Raw genomic sequence first — 13,533 nt, 5'->3', positions numbered from 1 at the left:
TGGGCATGGTAGCCCGAAACCGGTTATGCCACTAAAATAAACTTCAAAACTTATTTGTGGCTGGTTGCGCCATTCACCAGCTATCATTAACGGCCGCGGATTTCACAAGATCCCACTTGGATAAAATAACCAATATTCATTTCTTGCCTAATATTCGAGAGGCTAGTTCTGTTAAACGTAACGATCCAATACGACACAGAATTAGATGTCGGATAACGTGTTTCTACAACCACTGTCCGATGTGATCTTAACAGAGTATCAGTAGAGCTTAAAAACTCTGTAGAAGTCGAATCAGCATCAAAGTGTACTAATAAGTGAGACATTTCTTCTAGGCGATGCAACACTGGTCGAAAATTATATTAGGCCGCACGGAGTGGCCATGCTGTTTGAGGCGCCATGTCACGGATTTCGCGGCCCCTCCCGCTGGAGGTTCGAGTCCTCCCTCGGTCATTGGTGTGTGTCTTGTTCTTAGCATAAGTTACTTTAAGTAGTATGTAAGTCTAGGGACCGATGACCTCATCAGTTTTGTCCCTTAGGAATCCACATACATTTGAACATTGTTGATAATATTAGAATAACATACCAGAAGAATTAATCTTTAACTTGACAGTAAACGTCTTCGTTTCAATACACCATACACACCGTCTTAGACGTAATACCTGGCCACCTACCTACGACCGTTGGGACTAATTCTGAGACGTTCGGTTTAGGTGGTCGATAAGGCTGTGCACCCCTCAGAATTCTAAGTCCAGCCAAGTCCAAAAATCAAAAGGGTGACTATTACTGCCTTTTGTGTGACTGTCATCAGTTCACTCATTGAGCATTCCGTCACAAGATTGTTACTGGCGACGAGTTATGATACCTTTATATTAGCTTCTTAAAAATGTATTAATGGCTGATCCGTATGAAAAGACACACACTCTAGCAACCGGCAGTTTGAACATAATTTTTTGCATCTGCTCGCTCCAAATGGGAAGTGTCCATCGCATCTGGTATCTTTTGCAACACCTGAGACACCTTACAGTTGCAATGTAAGTAAAACGACCAACAAAACTGCATCACATGTTGCAAGTACACTATAATGTATTCTGCTGAATTCATAAAAACATCATCCGCAGTTTGCTTGGGAAGCCATTCCTCACACACTTTTAACTCTAACCGTAAGCCATCAAAAGTTCTTTGCGGATCCTTACCGAGAAACCGGCAGGAAAATTGCCTTCCGGATGAAAATGCACATCAAACTTGGTATGACGATGTCTTTAACTAAGTACCAGTAGGTTTCTACAGGCGTGGAATCGGTTAACCACTTCAACATTGTCAGAATGTTTTAGATAATGTGAGAGAATGTATTGTTTATGATTAATTCCACTTTTAAGTGTACTTCTGTGCTCAATATACCAATAGGAAAACACTATTAATACATACAATGTAATAATACAAATGAAATACAATTTAAGACGATAACTTCACAACAGATATCTGTTTCTATAAAATATAAAGCATATGTAATATGATCACGCCTAAATGGCATGGATGAATAAGATATTACTCAAGCTGAACTTCAAAAGTGTCTGTGTTTACTTTATGTCTTGTCTCATATTCAAGTAGTGTGGGGAAGTGACATTTTATAACTAAAAAATACACAAAAACCAGTCATTATGTCAGCAGATGTGGTAAGAGGCGTTATCAGTCGTGCAGTATGAGATACTGCATAGAGCAAAAAATAAATGTTCAAATGTGTGTGAAATCTTATGGGACTTAACTGCTAAGGTCATGAAATTTCCGGCTGTTCTCATCTTCCCAAATATTTGAGCTGCTACTTATCACTCTAGTAGCTCCTAAACGGACATCACAAGGCTGAATGGGTCTCCTGCCAGCCCTCCCAGCAAATAAAAACGCCTGACAGTACCGGTAACTGAAATGAATCCCCCTAACAGTAGTCAGTCGAGCTCGTCGCTCAGCTATGCAGGACGCCAGTTATAATCTGGTCACATTAATACATTTAGTGATTAATAAACACAGTTTCTCACAAGTTTTATTTTTGTAAGAGATTGTGCTTCATTTTCTCAAACTCTGCTCTTTCCACGAAACCTCTACGATTCCCCTCTCCAGTGTCTTCAGCTGTAATCCAGTATACGTTCTTGGTTGTATCAATATTCGTAAACGATGCTCGAATAGGTTCCCGCTCTTAAAAATCGTCGCCTGGGCGGTTAGTGTAGCGCCCACATTGGTACAGTAACGAGTACAATTACAATACGTTGTTGTTTTTGTTGTGGTCTTCAGTCCGAAGACCTGTTTGATGCTACTCTGTCCTGTACAAGCCTATACATCTCCGAATAGCTACTGCAACCCACATCCTTCTGAATCTGCTTACTGTATTCATCTCTTGGTCTTCCCCTACGATTTTTACTCCCCACACTTAGCCGGCCGGTGTGGTGGATCGGTTCTAGGCGCTTCAGTCTGGAACCGTGCGACCGCTACGGTCGCAGGTTCGAATCCTGCCGCGGGCATGGATGTGTGTGATGTCCTTAGATTAGTTAGGTTTAAGTAGTTCTAAGTTCTAGGGGACTGATGACCTCAGATGTTAAGTCCCATAGTGCTCCGAGCCATTTGAACCCCCCACATTTACCTCCTTCCATCCTTTGATGTTTAAGAATGTGTCACACCAACCGATCCCTTCCCTTCTTTCGTCTCCTCATTGATTACGTGATCCACCCATCCAATCGTCACCATTCTTCTGGAGCACAACATTTCAAAATCTTCTCTTATCGTCCATGTTTCAGTTCCATACACCGTTACTCTCCATACAAAAACTTTCGGACAAGACTTCCTAAACTTAATTTTATATTCGATACTGCCAAACTTTCTTCTTCAGAAACACTTTTCTTGCCATTGTCAGTCTACTTTTTATTTCCTCCCTACTTCAGCCATCATTATCTACTTTGCTGCCCAAATAGCATAACCCTTCTGTTACTTCAAGTGTCTCGTTTCCTAATCTGATTCCCTCAGCATCACCTGATTTAATTCGACTATATCCGACTATACTGTATTACTTTTGTCCGTCTGACATCCTCCTTTCAAGACACTGCGCACTCCGTTAAACTGCTCTTCCAAGTCTTTTGCTGTCTCTGACAGAATTAGAATGTCATCAGCAAAGCTAAAAGTTTTTACTTCTTCTCCCTGAACTTAAATTTCTACTCCATTCTTTACTTTAGTTGCCTTTACTGCTTGATCGGTGCACAGACTGAATAACATCTAGGATAGGCCACAACTCTGTTTCATTCCCTTGTCAATCTCTATTTCCCTTTCATACCTTATAATATAAGAAATAACATAAAAAGGAATATTAACGTGGGTGCGATGATCTTTGAAAATCATGCCCCTTTCGCGGCGAATGAAAATGAGCCATGTGCAGGGTCCGGTTCGCACCTGTTTGCCCGCGGGACGGATTGCGCTGTAATTAGGGCGGCGAGGTGGCCATTCGCAGCGCCCCGGGTAAACCAATTAGGGCGACGCCGGCGCCGACCAGATTACGTCTCCGGTCGCCCCTGACAAATGGCTGTGTGCTCGAATCCCGAAACCGGCCGCAGACAAAACGACAGCACTGCAGAGGACAAAAAAAAAAAAACTAAAAATACCACCGGGTCACACGCGCATGCGAACGCCATTGCAGGAGGCCGGCGCTCTGTGCGTGGCAAATTGATTGCTGCAGACTGAAAATCTCATCATTTCGCACGAAGCGGGTTATTTATAACAGCTTTTGCCTGCCGCGCTGCTCGATTTCGATTAGTCAGATCCATTAGTTTTAAATGATTAAAACTGAATTATGTAGTAGCGGAAGAGGTATTCTGCGAAGGCTGAAAACGTTAACTCTGTTCAGCGCTGCAGCGCGATATCGAAATTGTTCGTCCAATACATCTGGATTGACAATGTTACATTTCATATGTACAGCTAAATAAGGAAGTTTATTTAGGGCATAAATTCATCAACATTCCTGTCGACTTCCATTGCCTTAATAGCGTAACACTGTCTCACATAGGAATATGCCCTGTCTACGCAGTTAAGAGCACCTCCTTGACGTGACATCTATAGCATGTAGAAGAGAGCTGCCCAAATTGGCCAACATAATGTATTCCCATTTTTACCTGATTATTAGTAGGAAGATATGCAAAGAAACCAGGATGATAATCTACAACTACTAAAGTATACTATACAGTGAGGTAACAAAAGTCATGGGATAGTGTTATATACATATACAGAGGGCGGTAGAATCAATCGTATACACAAGCCCAAAAGGGAACTGCATATGCGGATCTGTCATTTGTACTCAGGTGATTCATGTGAAAAGGTTTGCGACTTGGTTATGCCCGCATGACGAGAATTAACAGTCTTTGAACGCGGAATGGTAATTGGAGCTAAACGCGTGGGACATTCATTTCGGAAATCGTTAGGGAATGCGACATTCAGACACCCACAGTGTCATAAGTGTATCGAGAATGCCAGATCTCATGCATTATCTTTCACTACGGACAACGCAGTGGTCGAAGGCCTTCACTTAACTACAGAGGGCAGCAGCGTTTGCGTGAAGTTGCCAGTGCTAACAGACGAGCAACACTGCGTGAAACAGCCGCGGAAATCAGTGTCGCACGTATGACGAACGTATCCGTTTGGACAGTGGGGCGAAATTTGGAGTTAATGGGCTATGAGAGCAGCCATCCGATGCGAGAGGCTTTGTTGACAACACATGGCCTGCAGTGCCTCTCCCGGCCTCGTGACCATGTCGGTTGGACCCTAGACGACCGGAAACCGTCGCCTGGTCAGACGAGTCCCGATTTTAGTTGGTGAGAGCTGATGGTGGGGGTTCGAGTGGCGCGCAGACCATACAAAGCCATGCACCATGTTGTCAACAAGGCACTGTGCGAACTGGTGGTGGCTCCATAATGGTAGTTTACATGGAATGGACTGCATCCTCTGGTCCAACTGAACCGATCATTGAGTGGAAATGGTTATGTTCGGCTACTTGGAGGCCATTTCTAGCCTTTCTTGAACTTCATGTTACCAAACAAATAAGTAATTTTTATGGTTGACAATGCGCCATGTCACCGGACCGCAAGTGTTCGCGATTCGTTCGAAGAACAGTCTGGACAATTAGAGCGAAAGTTTTGGCCATCAAGATTGCCCGACATGAATCTCGTTGAGCATTTATGGGGCATAATTGAGAGATCAATTCGGGCAGAAAACCCTGCAATACCCAGCAATACACTTTCGCAATTATGTATGCCTATATAGGCAGCTTGGCTCAATATTTCTGCAGGGCCTTCCATCGATTTGATGAGTCCATGCCATATCGAGATGCTACAGTACGCCGGGGAAATGTAGGTCCGACACGATATTACGAGGCATCCCATGACTTTCGTCGCCTCACTATAGAATAGTTTAAGCTCTTAAGGATCACGCTATTTTGTCAATAACTGACATTTTGAGCCTGCGGCTGTGTGTAGAATATGGGTTGACTCCTACACAGAAGATTAGAGCAACCAGCCACATTTTACAATGCTGTTTATTTATTTAAACAGCGCCGTTACCGGTTCCGAACCGCCAGGTTCATCTTTAGACGGCTATTTCACGTTTTACATTAGATTTCGCCTTTTGTTTCTCCATCTGACGAAATTTGCTTCGGGTGGTGGTGGCCTACAACCAAAACAAGACGCGAGGCAACGTCTTTTTAACTGCAGGAGTACAGTCTACACTTGCAACTTGGAAATTGCCTCTCCAGCCTTCAATCCTCCTACATATTACAAAACACAGAGAACATTACTGAAAAAGAACAGCAGAAAGTATTGTGTAGGCATAAGAAAAAAAACTAGATAGTTTGAAAATGAAGAATGCGAACCTCCCCTCCAAAACTCATATGATAGCTTACATCAGCTTCATGACAGAACTATTAACTCAACTAACATCAGTTTTACAAACAATGAGCTTGCTCTCATAAACAAAGGTCTAAAGCATAACATAGAGCCAAGACTTAATGCCAATAACTTGAAGAGCCTTACTGCATCTACTAAACTTGCATGTGATGCTGCTAAATTAAATTCCACGGAAGTCAATGTTTTGGCCTTCAAAGCAATAACATAACAACAAGACACCTCAAAAACAACAGTTCACGCAGAAACAGTGACCTAAACGTTCTAAATTACATCAGTTCCAAACTATCTAAGAATAAAGCTTCAATAATGAAAGCTGATAAAAGTAATTGCGCAGTGATAATGTGTGAAAAAGATTATGTTGACAAAACCATGCTATTCTTCAATAGTAACAACATAACGGAATTACATTCCGATCCTACTTCTAAATTTCAGACAAAAATTAAGAAAACACTTAAGAATTTTAACTTTCTGCTAACTAATTGAGACGTGCGTGACTGCATTTCCATGAACCCTACTGCACCTTGGCTCCGGTCACCGTCTAAGACCCACAAGGATAGCTGTCCTATCAGACCAATCATGAACTTTAGGAACAGCTCTTCATGTAGGATAAATAAAAAAACTGCTTGATCTGCTTAATACGTACCATACATTTGAAAACAAGTTCTCAGCTAACAACACATACGAACTTATTGACAATATTATAGATGTTTACATTCCCCCAACAGACACATTTACATCACTTGACACTGTAAACTTTTATTCTAACACCCATATAGAGGATACCATGAAACAATCTACTGAAACATAAGAAACTAACCGTGGCAGAGATCTGTGAGCTCGTTGAGTTACTCACCTTGGTACTGTCTTAGAATTACGTCAGTGTCAATAACATAATATACAAACAGAAAGATGGGTCGGCAATGGGTAGAGTCTAGCTAGGATGTTAAGAGATATTTACATAAACCACTTTTTGAAGCTGACAGTCACATCAACAGAAAAATCATCTACTACAAAGATGTGTTGATGATAAAATTGTACTTTTTGATGTCACCAATGAGGAATTAGACACATTAGCAAAAAATCTGAGTAGCATGCACAAAAACATCAAATTTAGTATTGAACATCAGAAGCACAACAGCATCAATTTCTTAGAAGTAAAAATCACCAGCAAAAACCATAAGCACGATTTTGAGATTTATAGAAAACCAACATTCACTGACATATGTATCAACAGCTCATCTTGTTATCCAGATCCACGCTGAACCACCTACACAAAGTTCTCTTGAACCAGTTAAAAAAGAAAAATAAATCAGTATCATTAAAACTATAGCTTCAAACAATGAATACAGCCCTCTCCCAATAGAGAAACTATTACAAAAAAACAAAAACCATTCGCCAACAAAGATGCATACCAGACAAACATGCAACTTACACAAGTCACAGTAGAAAATAGCAGAAAATATATAGCACTATCTTCCCTAGGGAGCATATCCTATAAAATATGTAAGCTATTTGAAACACAAACATTAAAATTAGTTTCCACACAAACAACAAACTCCAGCAGTCAGCACTTCACAACTTAAAGAATAACAGCCCCCCCCCCCCATACAAAAAATCTGGCATACACAAACTCAGCTGTCAAAGTTACCTCACTTACTATATACGACAAACTGGAAGAAGCATTGAGACATGGTTTAAAGAGCATATAGATGCCATACGTGTGAACAACATTTCAAAATCCACATTTGACGTGCACACAACTACGAACTGTCATGGCATAAAGAACATTGAAGACCACGTACAAGTATTGCACCATGCTGAGAAAGGTAGCCATAAGAATTGGCTTGAGGAAATGAAATGAGATTGAAATGTATTTACACAAAAGCAAATCACCACAAAATCTCCTCAATGAACAAACCGAGTTAGCCAATGCAGCCTTTCTTCAAAATTTCTTTCACCTACATTCCAATTTAAAGTAAAGCAAAAAGTCCACTGTTGTAATATTTGTATGTCCACCTCCATCCCAACCCACCTACTGCGCTTTCATGTACGCCATAATACGTGTACTGTTGTAATATTTACTTACGTACAGCTGGCCCTTATCATTTACATTTGTTTCTCTGTATACCATAATATTTACGTAATGTCACTGCAGTAACACTTTATAACTGACTGCTTTATTTGTTTATATTAATTTCATCAGTTCTCTTTCAGTGTAAGTAGTAAGTTATGTAAAATTAGCAATTTGTAATTTTCTACTGTCACATACATGTACATAATGAAATAGCTCTGAGAGTGAAAGTCTTTGGTATTGTTATGGTTGTAATATCGTCATCTTTGTATACATACCTCTATGTGATGAAACCTCTTAGTGTGATAGTGATAGTGACTGGGCCAAATATCTCACGAAATAAGCATCAAATGAAAAAACTACATAGAACAAAACTCGTCTAGATTGAAGCGGGAAACCAGATGTCGCTCTGGTTGGCCCGCTAGATGGCACTGCCATATGTCAAACTGATATTTTTTTAAATAGGAACCCCCATTTTTATAACATATTCGTGTAGTACGTAAAGAAATAAGAATGTTTTAGTTGGACCACTTTTTTCGCTTTGTGATAGATGGCGCTGTAATAGTCACAAACGTGTAAGTACGTGGTATCACGTAACACTCCGCCAGTGAGGACGGTATTTGCTTCGTGATACATTACCCGCGTTAAAATGGACCGTTTACCAATTGCGGAAAATGTCGATATCGTGTTGATGTATGGCTATTGTGATCAAAATGCCCAACGGGCGTGTGGTATGTATGCTGCTCGGTATCCTGGACGACATCATCCAAGTGTCCGGACCGTTCGCCGGATAGTTACGTTATTTAAAGAAATAGGAGATGTTTAGCCATATGTGAAACGTCAACCACGACCTGCAACAAATGATGATGCCCAAGTAGGTGCTTTAGCTGGTGTCGTGGCTAATCCGCACATCAGTAGCTGACAAATTGCGCGAGAATCGGGAATCTCAAAAACGTCGGTGTTGAGAATGCTACATCAGCATCGATTGAAGCCGTACCATACTTCTATGCACCAGAAATTGCATGGCGACAATTTTGAACGTAGTGTACAGTTCTGCCACTGGGCACAAGAGAAATTACGGGACGATGGCAGATTTCTATTTAGCGACTAGGCGTCATTCACCAACAGCGGTAACTTAAACCGGCATAATATGCACTATTTGGCAACGGAAAATCCACAATGGCTGTGATAAGTGGAACATCAGCGACATTGGCGGGTTAATGTATGGTGCGGAATTATGGGAGGAAGGATAACTGGCCCCCATTTTAGCGATGGAAATCTCAATGTTGCAATGTATGCTGATTTCCTACGTAATGTTCTACCGATGTTACTACAAGATGTTTTACTGCATGACAGAATGGCCATGTACTTCCAATAAGATGGATGTCCGGCACACAGCTCGCGTGCGGTTGAAGCGGTATTGAATAGCATGGCCCGCACGTTCACCGGAACTGACGTCCCCGGATTTCTTTCTGTGGGGAAAGTTGAAGGATATTTGCTATCGTGATCCACCGACAACGCCTGACAACATGCGTCAGCGCATTGTCAATGCATGTGCGAACATTACGGGAGGCGAACTATTCGCTGTTGAGAGGAATGTCGTTATACGTATTGCCAAATGCATTGAGGTTGACGGACATCATTTTGAGCATTTATTGCACTAATGTGGTATTTATAGGTAATCACGCTGAAACAGGATGTGTTCTCAGAAATGATAAGTTCACAAAGGTACATGTATCACATTGGAACAACCGAAATGAAATGTTCAAACGTACTTATGTTCCGTATTTTAATTTAAAAATCCTACCTGTTACCAACTGTTCGTTTAAAATTGTCAGCCATAAGTTTGTGACTGTTACAGCGCCATCTATCACAATGCGAAAAAAGGGGTTCAACTAAAACATTCATATTTCTTCACGTACTAAACGAATATGTAATAAAAAATGGTCGTTCCTATTTTAAAAAACCCGTTTGACCTACGGCAGCGCCATCTAGCTGGCCAACCATAGCGCCATCTGGTTTCCCCCTTAAAGCTAGACAAGTTACGTTCTTTGTAGATTTTTCGTTTGACGCTTATTTCATGAGATATTTGTCCCGGTCACGCTCATTAGACCACCCTGTATATACACAAAAAGTGCATTATACAGTTTTCGCTGCTGCAAGATGATGAGAAACCTGCAGTGGAACGTAATGGCGCGGAGTCTTCATCGTAAGTAACCGACACATCTTCCCTTTAGTAATAACAATTTGTGTACATCACTTAAAATTGTCGTGAAGCACAGTCACAGTTAAAAAGAGGTTGCCTCAATCTTGTTTTCATTGTAGGACACCATTATCCGAAGGAAATTTCGTCAGGTGGGGAAATAAAAGTGAAATCTGATGTAAAACGTGAACTAGCCGTCTGAAGATGTACCTGGCGGTTCGAAACCGGTAACGGCGCTATTTAAAGAAATAACTGGCATTGTAAAAAGTGTCTGGTTGCTGTAATCTTCTGTGGAGGAGTCAACCCATATGTTTAGGATCGGACTGAGTACTTCAAACAACTGAATTTCCACGTTATGCCAAAACGAATATTTTACCTCACGTAAGTGTGAAAATGGCCTCTTAGATCTAATCTAAAAAATAACAGGTTAAAGAACTGTTTTATCAAAGAACTCTCTGTACAGAGATCATGAGCGCAGAGGGAGCATAGTTGGCAATCGATACATTGCACTTCCTGCTTTAAATTTGAAATTTTTCTTCGAAGTGCAAAGTGTCTTCATCGTTGTCATAAAAAAAACTTCTAAGCTTGGTTTCCTGCTCTTCGCACTCTTCTTTTTACTGCTTTTCCGCTCTACGGCCGCTTTCCGTTATTCCTTCTTTTTTCTTTACTTTTCTTCTCCTTTTTTTATTTCCTGCTTCTAAGTCACTTTTGTAATAGCTTGCTCTAAGTATCTCTGTGGAACCCATCTTTCGACCACTGCCTTTACGTTTTCCCCTACACATAGTGGCCAGAAGCCACTGGAGAGATGGTCACATTGAACGGATTGACGTTGCTACACAAACGCTGTATACCCTCTTAAAGCATGACCGAAATTTCAGTAACTAAAGCAATTCTCCAGGCTTTCACGGAGATCTGTTGAAATCAATGAGCTGTCCCTTCCAAATTTTCTAAATCTCGTTTCTACACTTCATTTTCCTTCATAAATTCCACAATAGGGGTCTTAAATCAAAAAATTATTTCAGGCACTCCCATTGCCTTAAGCAGCGAACTTTTCAGTACAATAAAATGTCCAAACTCTTCGTTCAGTTCTAACGAAAGGTGTTGTAACTGCGTACGACTTCAGATATGTTGCTGTTCACGTTCTCCATACATGCTAATTTAACACGAAGTGCTTCTTCATGTACACAACAATGATTATCATCTTCCGATCGTTTTAATTTACTGTTCTTTCATTGCTAAATTCTGTCTGCATGGTACTATAAGGTCAATTCATATCAAGTTTACAGTAACCGCCTACTATGCAACTGCATAATAGATTTTGAGATTTCTCAAGCTCTCTTCTGTCGTTCCCATTTAATTTTAAAGGTATATGACGATTTGTGCAAACAGACACTGGGCCTGTGGACGTCCACATCACGAACAGACCGCGAAGCGTATAATGCGCTGACACCACAATTCTCCCGTACTGAAGAGAGTTGTGCTCATCCAAAACTGCCACAGCACGATACTATATCCTAATTAAAATTACTTTGTGACTCACTTTATAGCTAGTCGATTGGTAGAGATCATCTGCCATCCAATCGTAGCTGTTCCTCGGTAGCCATGTGCTCACTTTGTTTCTCCTGACGTACCTCAGTTTCATTATATTTCTCAGTAGCCCATAATTCCCTCACTTCTCTGCATTTTCTGCTTATGTCTCCGTGCAGTTTTTTTGTACTTTATGGGCAATTCAATTTTCCTGGACCTGAGATGTTGTCTTTCAAATAGTTCCAAGTGGATTCTGCTTCTGTAGGCCGAGTCTCTTCTATTGATTTCATTTTTTCCTCAAGAACATCGCCAACATTTGTTCTCACTTCAGAACTTTCTAATTCCTTAAGTCTATATGCCCCTTCTAGTGTTCCTAAGATGATTCATTTAATTCAATTACTTAAGGGCTATAGTCATTACTGATATTGGCATCAGGATATGTTTTAATGGATTCCACGTATTTTCTTAGTTTTTGTTTAACCGGTAAAAATCATTAAAAAAATTTCTTTTGTAGCTCAGTTCTCTTTCATAACAATTTTTTACTGCCCGTATCCTACAGATACAACGATCATCTTCAGATATTCAGAAACTTTTATATTTCACGTTTCACACAAGATTATCGAAAATGGGAAACGTACTCTCTACAAAAATATTAATATGGCTTAAGTAATGAACGCACAGTTGAATATGGCGTACAACCAGAAAAGGTTTTCAAGATCAAAAAATCACATTGTATTTGTGGAGACTGTCAATAAAATTGTAGTTTCGAACTCGTGTTTTGCTATAAAAATTTATTCAAAGAACATACAGACCGCTCCTCAATTCTCAATACGAGAAGCTTCATGGAATAAAATCATTCTGATTTCTGATGCTCTTCTCCTCGCTATCAGTGGGTGATGTCCATGCGTAAAGCCTTCTAGGAAGAAGTTTGAAAAAAATAAAACTTCATGTTCTGTACATAGTTGCTCCTCTTGGGACCGACTTCTGGGATCATCCCCTGCATGCCCCAAGGGCAACAGCGTGTCCTAACATCTACTCCATGATCCATCTCCAAGAAGCCTCCTGACATTTGGTATAGGATATCTTCTTATCCTCGAAGATATTTGGTCAGATAAAAATTGTATCAGGTTTATTTCTGTAGGGAAATTGGCTTGACCGCGCCTCCGAAGGCCCCCTGCTTTGTCTTGTGGGACACTTTATCTGGCTGCTCTGTAAAGACCACCCCAGCTTCGGTGATCGTGGGGGCAGCTATGCTACCGCCGGCACAGCCCTTGGCTCCGATGAAGCACGTAAACCCTCCCGGCCGGCACTGAAGATGTCTCCGACAAGGTGGTGTCCCTTTCTTGCAGTTTGCTAAAATAATATTAATCGTTTCTATATCGGATCTGCGAGGACAGGTATTCTCTGAGAACATTGTGGCAGATGTATCTTCGATCTTGCAGACAAGTGATGGTTGTTCTGTCTTAAAAAACTCCCAAGTACATGCCACATGGATGTAGAAGACACACTGACTACCGATATCGCATATAAACCATTACTATGGTAACCTCATGTCCAGCCGATGCACGGATCCAGGCTACCTAAGGCGACTAATCTGTCGGTATCATCGAACCGCAGAAAGCTTGGAAAGTCGAGAAAGAAAAACTCGGGTAGAGGGATCTGTAAAAGCAGAGATCAAGAGATTTAAGATAATATTGATGGGACGATAGGGAATCGTGGAAACTGGACATCTGACAATGCCGGAAAGTCTTCCGAAACCGGTATATAATAGTAAAAAATTACTCATAACCAAATACTTTTAGAAA

General features: G+C 40.9%; 1 protein-coding gene across 1 annotated transcript in view; it reads right to left on the bottom strand.

Moving 5' to 3' along the window:
* Nucleotides 1–13,533, bottom strand: part of LOC126176347 (diuretic hormone receptor-like) — a 171,403-nt gene that overhangs the window by 122,261 nt on the left and 35,609 nt on the right. The window lies entirely within an intron of this gene.

The sequence above is a fragment of the Schistocerca cancellata genome, chromosome 3 (genome assembly GCF_023864275.1).
Source record: "Schistocerca cancellata isolate TAMUIC-IGC-003103 chromosome 3, iqSchCanc2.1, whole genome shotgun sequence".
Lineage (NCBI taxonomy): Eukaryota > Metazoa > Arthropoda > Insecta > Orthoptera > Acrididae > Schistocerca > Schistocerca cancellata.
Note: the sequence above shows the minus strand (reverse complement) of the source record. Positions and strands in the feature narration are given on the sequence as shown.